The following is a 24,810-nucleotide window of genomic DNA, read 5'->3' on the forward strand; positions in this document are numbered from 1 at the left end:
TTGACATACTCCTTCCCCAATTTGGAACCAGTCTGTTGTTCCATGTCCAGTTCTAACTCTTGCTTCTTGACCTGCATACAGATTTCTCTGGTGGAAGGTATGGTGGTCTGGTATTCCCGTCTCTTGAAGTATTTTCCACAGTTTGTTGTGATGCACACAGTCAAAGGCTTTGGCAGAGTCAAAAAAGCAGAAGTAAATATTTTTCCTGGAACTCTCTTGCTTTTTCAATGATCCAATGGATGTTGGCAATTTGATCTCTGGTTCCTCTGCCTTTTCTAAACCCAACTTGAACATCTAAAAATTCATGGCTCAGGTACTTTTGAAGCCTGGCTTGGAGAATTTTGAGCATTGCTTTCCTAGTATGTGAGATGAGTGCAATTGTGGGATACTTTGAACATTCTTTTGCCCTTCTTAATTTGCAGTGCCCTTCTTAAGAACTGGAATGAAAACTGACCTTTTCCAGTCCTGTGGCCACTGCTGAGTTTTCCAAATTTGCTGGCCTATTGAGTGCAGCTCTTGCACAGCATCATCTTTTAGTATTTGAATTGACTCAGCAGACGCCCATCTGTGCTGCGGCCGAGTGGTGGGTGCAGGGCAGCCCGCTCAGCTCCTTGGCTGTGGCTCTTCTCAGGCAGGCAGCCGGGGCGCCCCTCCTGGAGGAAGGCGGCGGGAGGAGGAGCTGTGGAGAGGATGCCAGAGCATGGCAGTCGCGCCGGTGCTGGGCAAGGAAGCAGAGCGGCTGCTATCGGAACGTCACAGTTGGAGACTATGTTTGGGGAGCAGTGGCTATTCCATTGTCTTTGGGAACATGCTCTTGAGTAGTAGAGAACAAGGAACAAAGAAGAGACCACACCTCTGAAGGCCTGGGAGCCGAAGCCGTCTGAGCGTCAGTAAACCACTGAAGGCGTCACCATGCTGTCCTGAAATCTTCCACCAGATTAATTCCACGTTTTTACCAGAATGAATTATGCAGCAGAAGTCTCCCGTAGTTTAGATTAAGCAGATCATCTTGCTGAATCAGGGATGTGACCACAGACGAGTGCTGTGAACTCTGCCTCAGCTTCCCCACTCATACAGAGCGGGTACTACCGTTGTTCTTCCCACCTTTAGCCTCAAGCACCCGTGTAGCTTTATCCGGGCAGCATTTTTAAGGACATCACTTTTATGAACACGTTGAAACCTCACGGCTAACTTGGATGATGGACACCGATACCTCTAAGACCACACAACTGATGAAGATGGAGTTGGGAAGCAGGTGAGCCAGAGCAGTCTGGCTCCAGACGGTGACTCCAGAGGGGAAATGAAGCTGGAAAAACCCATGGATGCAGCCTTCCCTGCAGCCTGCCCAGATGTTCGAGGATAATATCCCCGAGAGAAATTGAGCTTCTCAGATCAGGTAACTAGTCAGATTGAAGAAAATCAGTCTTAAGACCTTCCTGAAATCTTTCAACTTGAGCAAAGATGACGCAGAATTCATGGTCATTCAACAGCCAGCACTAGCCAGCAACTTCAGGAAAGGGGAGTCCTTGTTTGGGAGCTGCTACCGGAAGGAAGTGGCTGGCTGTGATCTCCACGGCGAAGATGAAATGGGCAACAATCGACCCAAGCGCACACTGGGCACGCTGAAGAGACCGCTAAGCGCCAAGCAGAAGGCCGAGGGCAAGGGCTGCGCGGCCTCAGGGAGCGCAGTGGACGAGGACGAGTTCTCGTTGTCGTCGGCGCCCCTGGGGTTCAAGGACTTGCGGCCGCCGAGGCCCGTGCACTCCGCATCACCGTGCGGCCACAACTACAGGCCCGCGCCCTGGCCGTTGCGCCCCACTGCCTCGGAGGAAATGTGCTTCCAGATGGAGGTGCAGGTCAAGGCGCTGGTGCGCTAGCCCGACCCAGGTTGGCCCTCAACGGCGTGCGCAAGGGCTTCAGCGACCTCCGCCAGGCCGACCCCGCCTGCCCGGAGCTGCCAGACCCGCTCGGGAGCCCCGTGTCCCCGGCCGGGGACCTGTGCCTCTGCCTGGGCGAACACGTGCCTGTCGTCCTTGGACTGCTGGCTCAGGACTACATCCGGTCCGCTGTGCCTTTGGATGGCTCCTTCCCCGTGGAGGTCTCTGCCATCCCACCCCCGGCTGCCGGTGGCCCCTTCCCTGGCCACCACCATGAGGACTACAAGCATCCGGCACACCCAGACCTCATCGTGGCCCCCGAGCTCTTCGCCGACCAGCCGGTGGGCGGCCTGCTGATGGGCCCCACGGAGGTCGTGCTGCAGAGCTTGCGGGGGGCCCAGGTGGGCCCCGAACCCCGCCCCCGCGCCCCCACCGCCAACACGCACACACACACCACCGCTGCCTCCCCTGCATACTGATCTGAGCCGAAAGAACTTCGCGGGGCTGGCCTGCCCAGGCGCCCACGTGCCTGAGAGCATGTGCTGCCGCTTGAATTTCGACCCCAGCTCGGCCCCCAGGGTGGGCCAGAGTATATGACTCGGTGCAAAGCAGGGGCCCCACGGTGGTGACCAGCCTGACGAGGAGCTCAAGAAGCTGTCCAGGCAGGGCTGGCACTGGGGGCCCATCACACGCTGGGAGGCGGAGGGCAAGTTGGTCAATGTGCCTGATGGCTCCTTCCTGCTGAGCGAGAGCTCCGACGACCGCTACCTGCTCAGCAAGAGCTTGCGCTCCCACCGCAGGACCCTCCACACCAGAATGGAGCACTCCGACGGCAGGCTTAGCCTCGACGAGCAGCTCGGACGTGGAGGGACGCGGTCCATCGTGGACCTGACTGAGCGCGGAGAACGGGGCCTTCTGACACTCGGGCTCGCGCCTGCCGGGCTCCGCCACCCACCCGGGGCCGCTCACCAACCCCGGGTCGCGCTTCCTGCAGCTGCGCTCGCTGCAGGGCCGGTGCCGCTTCGTCATCCGCCAGTACCTCCGGATAGACCTGATCCAGAAGCTGCCCTGGCCAACAAAATGAAGCGTTACTTACAGAAGCACCACCGAGAGAGGACCGCAGCCCGGCATCGTGCATTGGGAGTAAGAAGAGAGACTGAGACGCAGTTTACAGACTTCACGACCAGAATCTTTTGCTGCCATACTATCATGTCAGTTTTATGTGGAAAAGAGTATCCAGTTCGTTTAGGGCTGGGGAGCTGTCCGCGAGAAGTCTTGGGTTTATTTTGGTTCTTTAGAAAGGGAAGTCTTGAGGTCTGAGGAAGTGTGAAGTCTCTTCCGTCAATGTGCAGAATATTCACAATGTGAATGATCAGACTCTCCTTACTCTCCCACCCCCAGTCTTTTGCTGCTGTCCACTGTGATTTTATGCATTAAAAGCGCATTTCATGTGTATCCAGTCCTGAGTAAAGTTGAATGAAACTTATGGAATGAACCTGTTATGTCTCTCTTTCAATGGACCATCTTCAAAGATAGTGTTGAGTCAGCATAGCCGTGTGATTAATCACAGAGTTTACACCTACACCAAAAATGATTTTTAATTTCATGCTCTACAAAGGTTTATTTAGAATTGTGAACTGACATAACCTGGGGTAATGGAACGCAGATCTGCTACCTATCTTTCTGCCACATTCATTTCTAAATTATGTTTGATGTTTTGCAGTCTTTTAGTTCTGAGAAGTTGAATTTTTCTGTTGCCTTCATTTTCATATCGTGGTTTGTCTGTTTTAGTAAGTTGCCTTACATTAAAAAGTTGTAAAGAAATGTATACCACCAATTTTAAAATTGTTGCCTTTTCTGTCATTAAACTCTGGTACAAATTGACATATAAAGACCTATGAAACTAGAACTATTAAACAAATTATTAGATGATCTTAGTTTCCTGTGATAAGCAATTTTTTGTTATCTATACTTTCCTCTGGTAAAATGTTTTATCTATGATTTCTTTAGCTTAGACAACACTGTCTTGGGTGAACTTGATGGAGAAATGCTTTTCATAAATGGATGAGATACTCTTGCAACATTAAAATCTATAAAGTTTAAAAAAAAAATAGCTCAACTGAGATTCCATAACCTCCACTAGCTTTGCTCTTAGTGATGCTTCCTAAGGCTCATTTGACTTCACGTTCCAGGATGTCTGGCTGTAGGTGAGTCATCACACCATCGTGGTTTTCTGGGTTGTGAAGATCTTTTTTGTACAGTTCTTCTGTGTATTCTTGCCACCTCTTCTTAATATCTTTTGCTTCTGTTAGGTCAATACCATTTCTGTCCTTTATTGTGTCCATCTTTGCATGAAAATGCTCCCTTGTATCTCTAACTTTCTTGAAGAGATCTCTAGTCTTTCCCATTCTATTGTTTTCCTCTATTTCTTTGCACTGATCACTAAGGAAGACTTTCATATCCCTCTTTGCTATTCTTTGGAATTCTTCGTACAGATGTTTATATCTTTACTTTTTTCCCTTTGCCTTTAGATTCTTTTCTTCTCTCAGCTATTTGTAAGGCCTCTTCAGACTACCTTTTTGCCCTTTGCTTTTGTTTTTCTCAGGGGTGGTCTTGATCACCATTCCTATACAATGTAATGAATCTCCGTCCACAGTTCCTCAGGCTCTCTGTCTATCAGACCTAATCCCTTTAATCTACTTGTCACTGCCACTGTACAATTGTAAGGGATCTGATTTAGGTGATACCTAAATTGTTTAGTGGTTTTCCCTACTTTCTTTCAGTCTGAATTTGGCAATAAGGAGTTCATGATCTGAGCCACAGTCAGCTCCTAGTCTTGATTTTCTGACTGTTTAGAGCTTTTCCATCTTTGGCTTAAATGAATATAATCAATCAGATTTTGGTATTGACCATCTGGTGATGTCCATGTGTAGAGTCTTTTCTTGTGTTTTTGGAAGTGGTTGTTCGCTATGAGCAGTGCGTTCTCTTGGCAAAACTCTATCAGCCTTCACCCTGCTTCATTCTGTGCTCCAAGGCCAAATCTGCATGATACTCCGGGTATCACTTGACTCACTACTTTTGCATTCCAGTCCCCTATAATGTAAAGGACATCTTTGGGGGGGGGGGGTGGGGATTAGTTCTAGAGGGTCTTGTAAGTCTTCACAGAACCGCTTAGCTTCTTCAGCATTACTGGATTACTGGTTGGGGCATAGACTTTGATTACTGTGATATTGAATGGTTTTCCTTGGAAACAAGAAAAGATCATTCTGTCATTTTTGAAATTGTACCCAAGTACTGCATTTTGGACTGTTTTGTTGACTATGATGCCTACTCCATTTCTTCTAAGGGATTCTTGCCCACAGTAGTAGATATAATGATCATCTGAGTTAAACTCACCCTTTCCAGTCTATTTTACTTTTCTGATTCCTAAAATGTTGATGTTCACTCTTGTCATCTCCTGTTTGGCCACTTCCAATTTACCTTGATTCATGGACCTAACATTCCAGGCTTCTATGCAATATTGTTCTTTACAGCATCGGACTTTACTTACATCATCAGTCACATCCAAAGCTGGGCATTGTTTTTGCTTTGGCTCCATCTCTTCATTCTTTCTGGAGTTACTTCTCCACTCTTCTCCAGTAGCATAATGCGCACCTATCAACCTGGGGAGTTCATCTCTCAGTGTCCTGTCTTTTTGCCTTTTCATACTGTTCATGGGGTTCTCAAGGCAGGAATACTGAAGTGGTTTGCCATTCCCTTCTCCAGTGGACCACGTTTTGTCAGACCTCCCACCATGATCTGATCGTCTTGGGTGGCCCTACACAGCATGGCTCATAGTTTCATTAAGTGGACAAGGCTGTGGTCCTTGTGATCAATTTGATTGGTTTTCTGTGATTATGGTTTTTATTCTGCCATTTTCTAAAGGATAAGGATAAGAGGCTTATGGAAGCTTACTGATGGGAGAGACTGTGGGGGAAACCGGTTCTTGTTTTGATGGGAAGGGCCATGTTCAGTAAATCTTTAATCCAAGTTTCTGTTGATGGGCAGGGCTGTGTTCCCTCCCTATTGCTGACCTGAGGCCAAACTATGGTGGAGGTAATGAAGATAATGACAACCTCCTTCAAAAGGTCCTGTGCACTCATTGAAGCACTCGGTGCCCCCAACCCACACCTCTGCTGGAGACTCCTGGACACACAGGCAAGTCTGGATCAGTCTCTTGTGGGGTCACAGCTCCTTTCTCCTGGGTCCTGGTGTGCACAAGGTTTTGTTTGCACCCTCCAAGGGTCTGTTTCCCCAATCCTGTATAAGTTCTGGCAGCTCTATGTTGGGGTTAATGCTGACTCCTCCAAGAAGGCTTATGCCACACTGAGGTCTGCTGCACCCAGAGCCCCTGCCCCTGTGGCAGGCCTCTGCTGATGCCTGCCTCTGCAGGAGACAGTCAAACACTCAAAAGCATGTCTGGCTTAGTCTATGTGGGGTCTCCTGGTGCACTCAAGGTTTTGTTTGAGCCCTCTGAGCATCTCTGTTGTGTACGGAGTTTCACTCTAAATGCAATTTCGCCCCTCCTACCATCTTGCCAGGGCTTCTCCTTTGCCCTTTGGCATGGGGTATCTTTTTCTTGGTTGGATCCAACATTCTCCTGTTGATGATTGTTCAACAGCAAGTTGTAATTTTGGAGTTCTCACAGGAGAAGATGAGCACACATCCTTCTACTCCACCAGCTTGAGATATTTGAATGGCATTTAAACAATACAAACTTTTAAAAATGAACTAACAATAGAGATGAAAAAGTGCTCAGGGAATGGTGAGTAATTGAGCTTTTTTGGAATTGAATTCATGGAAGTAGAGTAGAAATGTATAAGCTAAGACAGATAAAGCATTTTGAAACTATATTGTGGAAGTTTTTATTTGAGTGCCAGTAACTTTGCACTTACTTCTTTAGGTAATGACTATCTTATGTATACTTTTCAAAGAGAAGGTGAGTTAATCTAGTGTATATTAGAAATCAGTCTCTAGATAGTAGAATGAGGAATGGAGAGGCAAGAGTTTGGGGAAAGGAAAAGAGATGGAAAGATATTAATCAATCATGAAGAGTATCCAAAGCAAAAGTGTTACAGTGGAGAAAGAATGGATATGAAGAATATGAAGAATAGTTTAGAAAGCTGATTCATTCATTCACTTTAAAAATTGTGACAAATATTAGGGATAAGATGTTACTTTCCTTCATTGCAAAAGAAGGTAAAAATATGAAGAGCAAAAAGCATGGAAATGAACAGAACATATCAATATCATGACACTGTCACAAGAGTTGGGAGTGGAAAGAGATATTGACAATTAAGCAAAGACTTGGTTTTAAAAAACTTGATATGTAATACTGAAGAATATGAATTTATTCTGAGGTTTCTGGGAGACAAAAAAAGGTTTAAGTGTAAAATGACTTAATCAGATTTGTGTTTTAGTATGATTCAGACAGTAAAAAATCTGCAATGAGTGGGACCTGGGTTCAATCGCTTGGTTGAGAAGATCCTTGGAGAAGCAAATGTCTACCCACTCCAGTATTCTTGCCTGGAGAATTCCATGGACAGAGGAGATTGGCAGGCTACAGTCCATGGGGCTGCAAAGATTTGGACACAACTGAACAACTAACACTCAACAACTCAGCATGGTTTCCCTGAAAGTAGCAAAGGGTTATGTTTGCAGCAGTAATGGCATATATCTCAAATTTATCTTTTTTTTAAGTTAAAGCCTATGCATACAAATTTTGTAACACTATATTACCACAATTATATCCTGAAAAGCAATAAACTTTGTTTTGTCAGCTACAATTTGACACTTTCCAAGAGCTTTGCCAACAACTAAACAACAAGAGTCTTTGCCATCTGCCTCTGCAGAGACTGAACCTGGTGCTGCAGCTGTTGACATTCCAACGCCCCATGAGGTAGTTCAGAATGGAGTGAGGCACTCTGTGCTCCAGGGAATCTGATGGGACAGTTCTTTAGACAGTTGGGTGTTTTTGGAAAATGATTTTATGATCTCAATGGTTTCATTTCCTCATATCTAGAAAAGCACTAAGTCCTTTCATGGTGGCATCAGATCCTGTGACTAGCAGAAAACCTTTTGTAAAATGAGTGCTTAATGGTCAGGAAGATCTACTAGAGAAGGAAATGGCAATCCACTCTAGAATTCTTGCCTGGGAAATCCCATGGACAGAGGAGCTTGATGGGCTGCAGTCTATGGGATTGCTAAGAGTTGGACAGGACTGAGAGATTAACACTTTCTTTTCACTTTCAATGGTATTGAACTCCATCTTCACTGGAACCTTATATATTGATCTTCCTCCCACTGTCTCTTTGGAGCAGTCTCTCACAGCTATCTGAGGTGCTGTGTCCCAGGCTGCAGTCCTCACTTTGCCCCAAATAAAACTTAACTTGCATCTCTCAAGTTGTGCATCTTTTTTAGTCAACAATCCTTATTGATAGTTTATGTCTAAATATTGAATCTATTTTTGTAAAACAATAATTTTGAATTTGATCAATAAAATCTGACTGTAAAAATATTTTCTACACATTACAAAATATTTTTCCCTAAACAGGATGAAGAAGTTGTACGATGGCTATGCAGACTTCCTGCTCAGGAGAAGCAAAATGTCAGTAAACACGAGATCCCACTTTTGATGGAAGTACATTGAAAGGAGAGTAAAAAGTGACACACACAGTTACTTAGTCATTTCATGTTTAAACATCCACATTATATTTCATTAACAATGAATTCATAGGGGTTAATAAATTTGCATTTGAATTGTTTATACTTAAAAAGTTGTATGACTTTGGATAAATGGGAGAGTTTTTCTTGTTGGAATTTCTTCCAGTGTGAAATAATGAAGTGGCCCATTCTTAATATGACTCAATTAATTATCAAAGTTGAAGAAGTTGAAGTCATGTTGAGTGTTATAGAATCAACATGTATGCTTGATTGATTCAAATAAATTGTGCATATACTTTTAATTGTTTAATCATTAAAAAATCAACTACACATCCTTTACCAGTAATTTTAAATTACCTTATACAAAAAAAAAAAAAAAAACCTGAAGTGTAATAGAATAGACATAGCATTTCTTTCAATTCCTCTTACAAATTACTCTTATAACTCTGGTTCTGTTCTGATACTAATTGGCATTACAGAGTTTACAATTTTAACATGGATCTTGATAGACCAATCCCACAGTCACAATGAAAGTATGAAAATACTTTATTTAAAATCTATTGCTCTTCATGAAGTAACATGCCTAATAAAATAAACTTATTTTATGCCATAAAAATAATATTTGTCACTGCATTGAAAAGGATTAGAAAAAGCAAGCCATACTAAGAGTTAGAATTTTACATGGAACAACTGACTAGTTCAAAATTGGGAAACAAGCAGGACAAGGCTCCATATTATCATGCTCTTTATTTAACTTATATATGCAGGTGATACCACTCCAATGGCAGAAAATGAAGATGAACTAAAGAACTTGATGGGGGTGAAAGAAGAGAGTGAAAAATTTGGCTTAAAACTCAACATTCAGAAAATGAAGATTATGGCATCTGGTCCCATCACTTCATGGCAAATAGATGGAGAAAAATTGGAAACAGTCAGAGACTTTATTTTTGGTGGTTCCAAAATCACTGCAGATGGTGACTGTAGCCATGAAATTAAAAGATGCTTGCGTCTTGGAAGAAAATCTATGACAAATCTGATGTATTAAAAAGCAAAAACATCACTTTGCTGGCAAAGGTCCTTATAGTCAAAGCTATGGTTTTTCCAGTAATCATGTACTGTTGTGAAAGCTGGACCAGAAAGAAGGCTGAGCACCAAACAATCCATTCTTTTGAATTGTGGTGTTGGAGAAGACTCATGAGTGTCCCTTGAACGGCAAGGACATCAATCAAAACAGTCCATCCTAAAGAAAATCAACCCTGAATATTCACTGGAAGGACTGATGCTGAAGCTGAAGCTCCAATAATTTGGCCACCTGATGTAAAGAGTCAGCTCTTTGGAAAAGACCCTGATGCTTGAAAGATTGAGGGCAAAAGGAGAAGAAGGCAGCCGAAGGTGAAATGTTTAGAGAGCGTCACCGGCTCAATGGACGTGAATTTGAGCCAACGCTGGGAAATAATGAAGGACAGGGAAGCCTGGCATGTTGCAGTCCATGGGGCCACAAAGATTGGACACGACTAGCAGCTGAACAACAACAGCAGTTGATCATTTCAAGATTGAATATGCTTAACGAGAGCACCATGAGACTCAAAAATAGGGTATATCGTCTTAAGGGAGTCCTTTTTCGCAAAAGTGTAGACACCACATTTAGCATTGAAGTTTAGATTGAAGGCTGAATTTGAGTTTTATAAAATAAACACCAATCTTCATTCACCTTTTTCTACTAAACCCAGTTCCTACGGGAATCAGCAACTTGAATAAGTTCACAGGAAAATGAAGCAAAGTTGCTTTGGCTAATGGTTTGTGAAAGAAGCAAATTCGGGGACTCATCTAAACCTTAGCTGTGTCAATTATATAGATGAATAGGTAACAGGGTATCTTTCAAAACACTATAAATGGTATTAGTGGATTAAGCAAAGAATATTGGACTCCGGGTACTGGGTGATTTGCCAAGATTTTGATTAGAAGCACACACTTGCCAATTGGAATTTAGCATGGATGTGTGGTGTTTACATAATAAAATTTAAATATTAATTTTATTCCTTGAGGTAAAAAGCAAATCATGCAAACAAAAGATATAAATGAAATAATTACATAGACATAATTAAATAGGATTTAATATATTTTTCTTTAGCATTTATATTCTCAAAAACAGCAAATGGATTGGCAAAAGGATTCAAAAGATACAAATTCTAACATATTTTGCATGTATCACATTTTTTACCAAAAGTGTTAAATTCTGTTTGGATTAACTATGCATGGACTAAATACTTCGGCTCTAATAATAGACATTCTTGCCCAATATTTTGAAAGGCACAAAACAAAGACTCCAAAGATTTTGCATCAGCTCTGCCAAGTATTAGATCTTTGAGTTGAGGCAATCTGTCTAACCATTTTTGGTCAGCATTTTCTCATCGGTATAATGGGAAGTCAGTGAAATATTTATTAGAAATCAGTTTAAGGATAAATGTCTCCCTTAACTGAAATAAATGCATTCATTTAGAGAAGATGACTTATTTGAGTTTTATAACAAAAGTCATCGAAAGATCACTGGTGTGGCATCAAAAACCGAAAGTTCGAATTGGTCATGACGACAAGCTGAGCGACCTTGGGCAAATTGCTAAGTTGACTTATGGGCTCAGACCTCTGCTAACGTTTCATGTTTCTCAGTCCATAGACAGTGACAATAAAAGCCTTCTCCCTCTTTGGTACACAAAAAGGCTTACTCAAAAGAGGAAAGACTATTTCCCAAACAAAGCATTCAGTGTGAAGTTGTATAATTTTGGTTGCTGTATATCATCACCATAAAGGATTTTATAAGCAACATTCATTTGAGTTGTAAAAATATCTTTGAAATGCAATTAAACTTCCCCACAAAACACATTATGCACTATTATACAGGGAATCTTGCAATAGTTTTTAGATGTTTAAGTTTCTAAATATTTCAAGGTGTGCTCAGTTTTCAATGACTTCCCTTGTGGCTCAGCTGGTAAAAAATCTGCCTGCAATGTGGGAGACCTGGGTTCAATCCCTGGGTGGGAAGATCCCCTGAGAAGGGAAAGGCTACCCACTCCAGTATTCTGGCCTGGAGAATTTCATGGACTGTATAGTCCATGGGGTCGCAAAGAGTTGGACACGACTGGGCAACTTTCACCTTCACTTTCAATTTTCAACAGATGTGCTCATACCTTGCAATTATTTGTTTCTTGTTTGATCATGAGAAAAATTCTCTATAAGATAGCTGGATACATGAGACATTTGCATAAAAATTGCTATTACTATTACTATCTCAGGATTAGAGTTTAGGGTAACTGCAGCTGTCCTGTTAATCCACCTTTCACAAACCAGGAGTCTTGGTTGCCAAGAGGTAGTTTAAGAAATGCTACAGCAAGTGTGCACTTTTGATTCCCAGTTGTAGATTCATTAATGAACCCTTCTGCTTTCCAGCAAAGCATGTACCTGAGTCCTCTCTAGTTAAAATAAAGTAAATAAATGAATGAATAATAAATATTTACATAATGAAGAAACGATCTTGCTTTATTTCCTCCTTTCCTAAGAACAGAAAAATACCCATTCTTCTTGCTTAATCTCTGACTTTTATTTACTCTGCAGGTAAAACACAAGGGAGGACTGGGGATATTTTTTCTCTACAAGAAAGGTTAGACTGTATGTCCAACAGCAAATAGAGGTTTTGCTGAGACAGTGCCCTAGAGAACACTCACTTGTGAGATATAAGTGCAATTAAACATCATCCAGAGAAAAAGATGTTAAATTTACTAAAATATGAAAATTGATGTCTATACCATCATAGGCATGGCCTTACTCAAAACTATTGATTTATAAATAAGTCAAACTTAGACTGTCATATCGTGTCTCCCTTTTCGTACTGTTCATGGGGTTCCCAAGGCAAGAAGGTCAAGGAGCAATACTTGGAACTGGACATGGGAAAACAGACTGGTTCAAAATTAGGAAAGGAGTACATCAAGGCTGTATAATGTCACTCTGATTATTTAACTTCTATGCAGATTACATCATGAGAAATCCACGACTGGATAAAGCAAAAGCTGGAATCATGACTGACCTCAGATATGCAGATGACAACACCTTTATGGCAGAAAGTGAAGAAGAACCGAAGAACCTCTTGATGAAAGAGAAGAGTGAAAAGCTGACTTAAAACTCAACATTCAAAAAACTAAGGTAATGATATTCAGTTCCATCACTTCATGGCAAATACATGGGGAAACTGTGAGAGACTTTATATTCTTGGGCTCCAAAATAACTGCAGATGGTGACTGCAGCCATGAAATTAAAACATGCTTGTTCCTTGGAAGAAAAGTTATGATCAGCCTAGACAGCATCTTAAAAAGTAGAGATATTACTTTGCCAACAAAGGTCTGTATAGTCAAATCTATGGTTTTTTAAGTAATCACATGTGGATGCAAGAGTTGAACCATAAAAAAGGCTGAGGATTGAAGAACTGATGCTCTTGAACTGTGGTGTTTGAGAAGACTCTCAAGAGTCCCTTGGACAGCAAGGAGATCCAATCAGTCAATCCTAAAGGAAATCAGTCCTGAATATTCATTGGAAGGACTGATGCTGAAACTGAAACTCCAATACTTTGGCCACCTGACACAAAAAACTGACTCATTGAAAAAGACCCTGATGCTGGGAAAGATTGAAGGCAGGAGTAGATGTGGATGACAGACGATGAGATGGTTGGATTGCATCATCGACTTGATGGACATGAGATTGAGCAAGCTCCAGGAATTGTTGATGGACAAGGGAGTCTGGTATGTTGCACATCATGGAATCACAAACAGTCAGACATGACTGAATGACTAAACTGAACTGAGCCCTTCAGTGGAGGATTGCATAATATTCATTTCTATCTCCCCAATAAGCAACAACCTAGAATATAGAAGAACAGATTTTGCAAATTGTGGATAATCCACTGGTGAGCTATAAAATTCTTTTGGTGAATCCTGACTAGCAGACAGATTAAGCATAAGAAAAAAAAAAAAAAAGACAGAGAAGAAGAATCAGAAGAAATAGATAGATAGGGATAGGAGAGCATAAGTCAGAATGTGAAAAAGTCAACATACTCCCAATACCATAGGCTTCAGCTTTTTCTTCCTCTTCAGAGGACAAACGATATAGATTGACTTATCCTTTCAAAATACATATGTTGAAAACCTGCACAAGATGATGGTATTAGAAGGTGGGGCCTTTACAGGCAATTAGGACATGAGGACATTTCCTCTTGAAAAGGATTAGTGCTCTTATAAAGAAAGTGGAGTTGTTCAGTCCTGTCTGACTCTTTGAGAGCCCATGGACTGTAGCCTGCCAGGCTCCTCCATCCGTGGAATTTTCAAGGAAAGACTATTGGAGTGGGTTGCTATTTCCTTCTCCAGGGTATCTTCCAAACCCAGGGATCAAATCCAGGTCTCCTGCATTGCAGGCAAACTCTTCACCATCTGAGCCACCAAGGAAATACACTTTTATAAAAGAGATCTCTAATCTGTTCTACCATGTGAGGACACTGTAAGAAAGCATCATGTATGAACCAGAAAGTGAGCTCTCGCTAGATACTGAATCTACAGGTAGCTATGGGAAATAACTAAGTAACCCAGTTGTTCATAAGTAACCTGGTTTATGATTCTTTTTTTTTTTTTTCAATAATGCCAGCCTGAATGGACTAAGAAAAAGATGAGTCTTTACATGATTCCCCTCGGCATTCTTCTGTTCCACATGACAACCACAAAAGTAATTTTAATCTAGTGGATTGGCTAGTCTGTCAGAGCTAAAATAACTGGGTTCATAGATCTGGTACTTTGTTGAAGATGGCTATAAAGGACTCATCTGGAACTGTTGACTAGACAGCCTACATATAGCTTTTCTAGTACAACAGTTTGAGAATAAAGAAAGATATTTCAAGCTAAACAAAAACGGAGAGAGTTTATTTTTAGCTGACATGCCTTGTCAGAAATGCTATAAGATGTTCTTGAAGCTGAAAGCAAGTGACACTGGGTGGTAAGTTGAATATACACACCAAAAAAAAAAAAAAAAAAAAAGCACTGAAAGAGACAATTACGTAATCATGAAGAAGCAAAAATACATAATTCTTCTTTTTCCTATGAACTAATTTTACAAAAAATATAAAGCAATATGTATATAATATTATTGATGTGCTTGTAATATATGGAACTGTCACATATTTAAAAATAACAGCACAAAGTTGATGTGTAGGAAGAAAGTCCTGAAAGAAAGAATTAGCTCTATATGGTTAATCAAATCCACAGGAACAAATAGAAAGAAACAAAAATAATAAATAAGGAGTTTATATTATAATAACCTCCAAAAACATATTTTTGCTCCTTTTTCTTTTTGTCATTTTAAATAGATATAAAATCATGGAGTATAATAATTATAAAATCAGTCCAATCCACATGCAATAATAACTCAGAAAGGAGAACAGGAACATGGGGATATATGAGTGACATTTCTCTAACTCACTAAAATTGTCAGTAAAACCTCAAATAGTTTTGATAAGCTAAAATATTTAAGGTAACCCTTACAGCAATAACTAAAATAAAACACTTTAAAAAGAGCAAACATTAATAATGGAATTAAAATACTACACTATCAAGCATTCATTTACTACAGAAGAAGGCAAGAAAGGAGATTTGTTGTTGTTCAGTCACTCAGGCATGTCCTACACTTTGTGACCCCATGGACCGCAGCACACCAGACTTCCCTGTCCTTCACCATCTCCTGGAGCTTGCTCAAACTCATGTCCACTGAGTTGGTGATGCCATCCAACCATCTCGTCCTCTGTCATCCCCTTCTCTTCCTGTCTTCTATTTTTCCTAGTGTTAGGGTCTTTTCCAATGAGTTGGCTCTTCACATCAAGTGACCAAAATATTGGAGCTTCAGCTTATAGTAAGAAATAAAAAAGCATTCATGTACTAGAGGGAAGTAAAGTAAAAAGATAAAGGCAGGAATAAACCAAATCATATCAATTAAACATTGACAATGAATTACTTAAGCAATGCAGTCAAAAAGCAGGGAAGTGGGAGACAAATCCCTGGCTGGTGATGGGACACAGCAGAGTTCATTTTCACTGTGCCATGAACCAAAGCTGGCTCCAGGATGGCTGGGAAGTCTGACAGGGAAGATGGATCTGAGGGGCTCCCCACTATTTAGCTCACCCACCTTCGGTGATACAACCCCTGGCCAGCATGCTGGTTGAATCCTGGGTCTGGGGGAGCAGACAGTTACTGTTCTCTCCCCTGTCATGATGCCCTCCTTTGTGGGGACTTTCCTGTAAGAGTGTTCCTCAGCAAGAGAGTGCCCATCATAAATAACAACAACAAAAATGCAGAGAATGCAAGACTGAAAAAAAAACAAAAAACTGATCCAGTTGTATGCTATCTACAGGAAAAATATTAGATTCAATGATACACCTAGGTTAAAACTGAAGACATGGAAAAAAGATATGTAAAACACAACCGTGAGAATGTTGGAAGTGGTTACATTAATATCATAAAAAATCGACTTTAGGGCAGAAAGAAATTAATAGACTTAAAGATGGATATTTTACAATAATAAAATAAATCATGAGGAAGACATAACAATTATAAATATATTTGCCTGTTACTCCAGGTATTTCTTGACTTCCTACTTTTGCATTCCAGAGGCAGATGATTTGCCAACTGAGCTATGAGGGAAGCTCCTTGTAATGATAGGGCATCTTTTTGGGGTGTTAGTTCTAAAAGGTCTCGTAGTTCTTCATAGAGCCATTCAACTTCAACTTCTTCAGCATTACTGGTTGGGGCATAGACTTGAATTACTGTGATATTGAGTGGTTTTCCTTGGAAATGAACAGAGATCATTCTGTTGCTTTTGAGATTGCATCCAAGTACTGCATTTCATACTCTTTTGTTAGCTATGATGGCTACTCCAATTCTTCTAAGGGATTCTTGCCCACAGTAGTAGATATAATGGTCATCTGAAATAAATTCATCCATTTTAGTTTGCTGATTCCTAAAATGTCAATGTTCACTCTTGCCATCTCCTGTTTGGCCACTTCCAATTTCCCTTGATTCATGGACCTAACATTCCAGGTTCCTATGCAGTATTGTTCTTTACAGCATCGGACTTCACTTCCATCACCAGTCACATCCACAGCTGGGTGTTGCCTTGGTATGCTGGAGGTGAGGAAGAGAATGGTGACCTCCTTCAAAAGGCCCCAGGCAGGCACTGCTGCACTCAGCGCCCCCAACCCTGCAGCAGGCCACCACTGACCCACGCCTCCGCTGGAGACTCCTGGACGCTCACAGGCAAATCTGGGTCAGTCTCTTGTGGGGTCACTGCTCCTTTCTCCTAGGCCCTGGTGCTTACAAGGTTCTGTCTGTGCCTCCAAGAGTGTGTTTCCCCAGTCCTGTGTACGTTCTGGCAGCTCTGTGGTGGGTTAATGGGACCTCTTCCAGGAGGACTTACGCCATAGCCCGGTCTGCTGCACCCAGGGCCCCTGCCCCCGCAGCAGTCCCCTGCTGACCCGGACCTGCCCAGGAGACATTCGGACACAGCTCTGCCCCAGTCTCTGTGGGCTCTCTGGGCCCTGGTCTGCACAAGGTTTGTGTGAGCCCTCTGAGCATTTCTGGTGGGTATGGAGTTTGATTCTAAACATGATTTTGCCCCTCTTACCGTCTCTCTGGGGGTTCTCCTTCACCCCTGGCTGTGAGGCATCTCCTCAAAGTCATCCCAGCACCAGAGCCCCTGGTCCAGCACGGCACAGCCGCCAGGCCAGCGCCACCCATCCGCCGTTCCGGTGCCCCCATCCCGCTGGGGTTTCTCTGCCCTTGTCTGTGGGGCATCTCCTCAAAGTCGATCCAGGGCCACCCATCCACCGCTCCGGTGCCCCCCATCCTGCTGTGGTTTCTCTGCCCTTGTCTGTGGGGCATCTTCTCAAAGTCAATCCAGCGTCATGCAGCTGCCACTGCAATGCCACAGGGCTGGAAAAGGTCAGTTTTCATTCCAATCCCAAAGAAGGGAAATGCCATGGAATGTTCAAACTACTGAACAATTGCACTCCTATCACATGTTAGCAAAGTAGTGCTCAAAATTCTCCAAGCCAGGCTTCAATAGTACATGAACCATGAACTTCCAGCTGTTCAAGCTGGATTTTGAAAAGGCACAGGAACCAGAGATCAAATTGCCAACATCCGCTGGATCATTGAAAAAGCAAGAGAGTTCCAGATAAACATCCACTTCTGCTTTATTGATTATGCCAAAGCCTTTGATGCTGTGGATCACAACAAAATTCTTAAAGAGATGGGAATACTAGACCACCTAACCTGCCTCCTGAGAAATCTGTATGCAGATCACAAGCAAGAGTTAGAACTGGACATGGAACAACAGACTGGTTCCAAATTGGGAAAGGAGTATGTCAAGACTGTATACTGTCACCCTGTTTATTTAACTTATATGCAGAGTACATCATGAGAAATGCCAGGCTAGATGAAGCACAAGCTGGAATCAAGATTGCTGAGAGAAATATCAATAACCTCAGATACGCGGATGACACCACATTTAAGGCAGAAAGCGACGAACTAAATAATCTCTTGATGAAACTGAAAGATGAGAGTGAAAAGTTGGCTTAAAACTCAACATTCAGAAAACTAAGATCATGGCATCTGGTCCCATCACTTCATGGCAAGTAGATAGGGGAAAAAATGGAAACAGTGATAGACTTTATTTTTGGTGGCTCCAAAATCACTGCAGATGGTGATAGCAGCCAGGAAATTAAAAGATGTTTGCTCCTTGGAAGGGAAGTTATGACCAACCTAGACAGCATATTAAAAAGCAGAGACATTATTTTGCTGACAAAGGTCCATATAGTTCAGTTCAGTTCAGTTGCTCAGTCGTGTCCGACTCTTTGCGACCCCGTGAATCGCAGCACACCAGGCCTTCCTGTCCATCACAAACTCCCGGAGTTTACTCAAACTCATGTCCATTGAGTCAGTGATGCCATCCAGTCATCTCACCCTCTGTCGTCCCCTTCTCCTCCTGCCCCCAATCCCTCCCAGCATCAGGGTCTTTTCCAATGAGTCTGTATAGTTAAAGCTTTGTTTTTTCCATTCATCATGTATGGATGTGAGAGCTGGACTATAAAGAAAGCTGAGTGCCAAATAATTGATGCTATTGAACTGTGGTGTTGGAGAAGACTCTCAAGAGTCCCTTCAACAGCAAGGAGATTCAACCAGTCAATCCTAAACGAAATCAGTCCTGAATATTCATTGGAAGGACTGATGCTGAAGGTGAAACTCCAATACTTTGGCCACCTGACGCAAAGAACTGACTCATTTGAAAAGACCCTGATGTTGGGAATGATTGAAGGTAGGAAGAGAAGGGGATGACAGAGGATGAGATGATTTGATGGCATCACTGACCAATGGACAGGAGTTTGAGTAAGCTCTGGGCATTGGTGACGGACAGAGAAACCTCGTGTACTGCAGTCTATGGGGTCACAAAGAGTCAGACATGACTGAGTGACTGAACTGAACCGAACTAACTGAACTCTACCACCTAACAACAGAGCCCAAAATGCATGAAGCAAAACTAAAAATTTAATGAAGAAACAATTCAGCAACAATAGCTCAAAACTTTAATAACTCACATGCAGCAATGGATTGAATAACTAGACAGGAGTTCACAAGAAAATAAAACATAAGAAAACTTCAAAAATACTTAAAAAAATAAAAGAAGATATTTGCATGTCATATATCTGGTATCACATTTGTATTTAGAAAATATAAAAAAAATACTTAGAATTTAATAAAGGAACATAATTTTAAAATGGGAAAAGTATCTGAATAAATATTTTTCCATAGAAGATATACAAATGCCCATAAACACATGGAATTTATTCAACATCATTAGTCATTAGGAAAGTAGAAAGCAAAATCTCAAGAAGATAATATCCACAACCAGTAGGATGTAATTAAAAAAGCAAACAATAATAAGTGCTGCAAAGGAAGCAGAAAATTTAAAAATTCATACACTTGTGATGGGAATGTAAAATGGGCAGTTGCTTTGGAGCACAGTTTTATAGTTCCTCTAAATGTTTATCAAAGTGTTGCCATGTGATCCCAAAATTTCACTCCTAGGTATACACAAAAGCTAAATGAACACATATGTCCACACAAAAATTTTACACAGATTTTTTTAGTTCTATTTATAATAACCAAAATGTGTCAACAATTCAAACATCTATCAATTGAGAAATAAGTGCATACAGTGTTTCATATCTGTGTAATGAAATATTCCTTGACATAACAGAGTGTGTTCTGATATATAATATGGCATATATGAATTTTTGTAAACATTGTGCTAGATTAAAGAAGCCAGTCACACAAAAACATTCTATCTGCCAATTTATAGTAAATATCCAGAAAAAGTAAATGCATAGACAGCTGAAATAGATTAGTGATTGCCAAATGATCATGAAAGGAGCCAGGTAAAGTGTGGAATGTCAACAATAAGGGGGTCACATTTTGAAAAATTAGTTTTTCTTGAAGAAGAATAAACCGGAATTTTAATCTAAGCAGAAAAGCTGAAGGTAGGCTACCATTCTCTATTCCCATGCATATCTGGAGCAATACTCTTCATTTTTAAAAGAGAATAACAAGTAACATTCACATATGAGTAATAGAGAATATTTTGAAGACTCTTTGCTCACTTACACAAAGAAATACAGAATGTGTTCTCTTAAGAAGCAGTCTAGCAAGGAGTCTCTGCTGCCAGTGACAAAGCTGCTACAGCTGATATCTGTATAGAGAATTGTTAACCCATTGCCTTTCCCTGATTTTTGTAATTCATATAAACTGGTCCTTCAGGTATACCAAAGTTTAAAAGTAACTTCTGCCACTCAGCTCAATTGAAAAATTTTCAACTCAAAAGAATATACCTTTTTATAAAAATTGTAAATATATTCTTGAGAAAATATTCTGCATGCATTCACACCTCCCTTTCTCCTATTTCCCTCCATTTTCCCTTAAACCTGCAAATACCATCTCAAATTTATTTTTGTGACTTCATAAGAAAAGTGAAATGGAATGAGAAAATGATTTTTTGATCTTACTGAGAAATATGTACTAAAACAAGTTAATTGCAAAGCCAAGAAAATTACTGTAATTTTATTTAATTGCTAACTAATGATAGAATGTGTTTCATAACTTAAAGAAATATAAATATGTGATTATTTTCCTTCAGTAGTAAGTTAAGAAAGATGGGTTATAGAATAGCCAAAAATTAGATTTCAATATTTGAAAATACCTTAGTGAATTTTAGGATAGCTTGGTCTATATATTTATATGTTTAACCTCCTCTTTTAACTTTCTACTTTCTGTAGATAAATTTTCATGAAGCCATTGTCAGAGGGGGTTATCAAATCAGCAGACTGGCCTGGGCACTACATAATTTGATATCCAGGGGTCCTGACAGTCTGGACCAACAGAGGTAAGTCCACAATCGTTGTTTTGTTTGTTTTGCTTTGTATTTATGCCTCTACCAATAAAAAGAATAAGAATATGCCATGTGTTAAATGACATTAAAAAGTAAAGACTCATTTGCAGCCCAGCTACTGAGACCCAGAGAATATTCCAAATATTGTTTATTGTTTCACTCACTGCCTTATCCACAATGAAACTTTGCAGTAGTTTTCTTTCTTTTTTTTTTTTTTTTTACTCTTTTACTCTTTTTACGTTGCCAAGTATTTTATTGATCAAATAGTTGCACCAGTCAGTGATATATTGAACTAATTTTATAAATTTATTCTATTTCTATAAACAAAATATAGTTTATGAGATGTTCCCAAACATTACCATATAGAACATCTTTTAAGATACAGTCCTTATACATATGACTTATATAAATAAGTTTTTTCTATCTTAATATATTCATATGTTAAATTAACTGTCTTGATTAATAAGCCTCACTATTACATACTTACAATTTCCCATAAAAATAAGGCAGTTGTTCAAAATTTTACTTAAACAACTCTATTTAAGCTTAAAAAGTAACTGATATGCTTCCCTTGAGAGGTATATGGGTCAGAAATTGGTCCAAGTTCCCATTTCAGGTAACGAGATACCTAAGAAAAGGTCATTTGATTATACACGAGATATCAAAACTAATTTTAATGATCAACATAAGTCTTCCTCTTGGATCTTTCAGATTCTTAACTCTGAAAATGAAATGATAATAATAACAAGAATAATAACTCACTTATTATGTGTCAAACACCATTTCAGAACCTAACGCCATGTTATTTAATCCTCATGATATCTCTCAGAAAGAAGTGATGATATTGCACAGTTTTCAACGGCGATTGAGGCTTAGGTATGTGAAGGTTGTTCATGGTGGAGTGCAGCAGAGAGGGGACTCATGCCGATATCCAGTTTTCCATCCACTGCACTATTCAGAGAGTGAAATCTCATCTAACTTCAGAGGCCTCTGAGAGTTACAGAGATATCACCCAATGCTGGCACCTTAGAGACTGCGGCAGACTGCGCAGGAAGAAGATGACGTTTGGGACGAGGTCCTCTCACTCGTACTTAATCAATGACTGCACAGCGTTCTTTCCACTTAGACCAGCTCCCCTAAGATGTCATCTAGGAGTCCACTTCTCACCTGTGAACTCTGCGAACTTGAAGAAACCATACGGCCTTGAGAAGGCAGAAGCAAAGGGCACCTGTCAATCGCCCTGCTATTGCTATTCTATCATATCAAGAATCCACAGAGAAATCTATCATTCTATTGTAATACGGGGAATTCTTGTATACCTGGTCAATTTATTCTCTTATTCATGGCAAGGCAAGGTCACTGGAATGCCAGAGCTTGAAAGAGTGGCATGTTGGAACCAAGATACTACAGAATAAGCCTATGATTTAATGGAAGTCACATGTTACAATGTCTATAAAGAATAGTCAGTAGTGCAAAGAACATGAACCGTTTGAGAACAGGACTTCAACTTCTGTTTGATCACACACCAGGCTTATGATCATGGGGAATCATCTGAGCCTCAGTTTCCTCATCTGTACAATAGGGATTATAATAATAATGCTACACCCAAGCTTGTTAGGACTGTGATATGACCTAATAGAAGAAATGAAAGTGAAATTGCTAGTCTCTCAGTTCAGTTGTATCTGACTCTTTGTGACCCCAGGGACTGTGGCTGACCTCCAGGTACCTCTGCACTTGAAATTCTCCAGTCAAGAATACTGGAGCAAGTTGCCATGTCCATCTCCAGGAGATCTTCCCTACCGAGGGATTGAATCTGGGTCTCCTGCACTGCAGGCAGATTCTTTACCATCTGAGTCACCGGGGAAGCCCAGTACATAGTGCATGACTAAGATGCTCTGCTTATATTAGTTTTATTCTATCCCATTCACCCATAATATACATAAATATGTTAATATCCTTTGGAGAGTAGGGCTTATGCATATGGATTGAGATCCATTATTCAAAAGAGAGGTATAATAATGAAGTGAGGTAGAAAGGCTTAGTATGAAAGGTCTTGAATAGAGTTTCTGTGTCCTGTCTCTAATATGTTACAAGGCCCTTAATTCACTGTAACAAAATTTATGGTTCTTTGTTGCATATATTATTCCTATCAAGGCTGTATTTTCATAAGGTTTCAAGATAATAAATGCAAATGTTTCAATAATGCCTGCTACATGTTATTCAAGTAGTTCAGTTAGGCTCTCAACAAATGCTGCTTATTTTAATTAACTATCACAAGAATACAGAAAATAGAATTATTGTAGGTTGATAGAAGCAGAAATGGATTTATACTAGAAATGAGACAAACTAAGCATTGAAGGATTTTAAGCCTGATACAGAAGAAGCCTGATACAGAAGAATATTTTGCCTGATACAGAAGAATAAAATAATGTTGGTAAGAGGACAAGCCTGTAAAAATATTCATACTAGTCAGGATTCTCTGGAGAGAGAACCAACTGGCTAGATGGATACATAGATAGATACATAGATAGACAGGTAGATAGATAGAAATTCTGAGGAATTAGAGTTCATATAATTATGGAGGTTGAAAAGCCCCACACTCTGTGTTTGGCAAAATGGAGATATCAGCCTCATTCTCTAGTTCTTATCTGAGTCCATACTCGTGACAGCCAGGGGAGCTGGCGTTATAAACTTCTGCCTGAAAGCTAGGGTGCTCAAAGTATGAAAAGAGCCAATTTTTTATTTCAGGTACAAAGGCTGGAAAAGACTATATCTTAGCTCAAACAGTCTAGCAGAAGGTTTTCTTTCTTAATCAGCTTTTCTATTCTTTTCAGGTCTTTGATTGGATGGGAACCAAACCCATCAGAGAAAACAATCTGCTTTATTCACTCTGCCAATTCAAATGTTAATCTCCTTTGGAAGGACCTTCACAGACACACCCAGAATAATGTTTGACCAAATATCTGGATACTTCATAAACGGTTCAAGTTGGCCCATAAATTAGATATCATATCTTCAAATCCTCTGCTTATCACTACTGTCTCTAATAGCCTAGGGCTATATTTGTTTTATTTGTTTTAATTTTCAAATGCAAAATGCTCCCACTGGGCAGTCAGCTCCATGGGTGTGCTGGGGCTGACACCCCAGCTTGTGAAAACTGATTGTTAAACTTTCAGGAATTTTGTAGGCTAGTTGTTCATTTATTCATAGTTTGAACTTGATCATAGTTAGTGTATTTATACTAGAGAATTTGGCAAACACTGGAAATCAGATCTGTTAAAAAAAAACAAAGATAATTATTAAACATTATAACATTGCTATGATGTCTAAGGATCAGTGAAAAATGAAGATTTTTATGGAATATTTAAGATTTATTAAAGTTTTCAAATGTCCCATTTTGTTCAATATGTGATTTTATAATACATGACTTACTCATTTATATTTCTTGTGAACATATATATCATTATTATTGCTATTATTGGAAAAATTGCAAAAAGATTCATTTTACCCTGGAGGCCTAAATTAAATAAATGTACTACCTGGGCAGACATGGATCACAGATAGTAGATGTCACAATGTAGGTTCATCTTGATAAAATGATTTAGCTTCCCTGCTCACAACCACATTTCTTCTTCTAAAAATAATTTAAATCAAAGTCAATCTTTAGTTGTGACTTTGTATGAAGCAGGTACATATGCTGATTTCAATC

The 24,810-nt window shown here is 40.4% G+C and overlaps 1 pseudogene; it reads left to right on the forward strand.

Annotated features, from left to right (window-relative positions):
* The first annotated feature begins 1,199 nt into the window (after positions 1-1,199).
* On the forward strand, positions 1,200-22,308 carry LOC133051032 (suppressor of cytokine signaling 6-like; annotated as a pseudogene).
* The last annotated feature ends 2,502 nt before the right edge of the window (positions 22,309-24,810 follow it).

This window comes from Dama dama, chromosome 33 (genome assembly GCF_033118175.1).
Source record: "Dama dama isolate Ldn47 chromosome 33, ASM3311817v1, whole genome shotgun sequence".
Taxonomy (NCBI): Eukaryota; Metazoa; Chordata; class Mammalia; order Artiodactyla; family Cervidae; genus Dama; species Dama dama.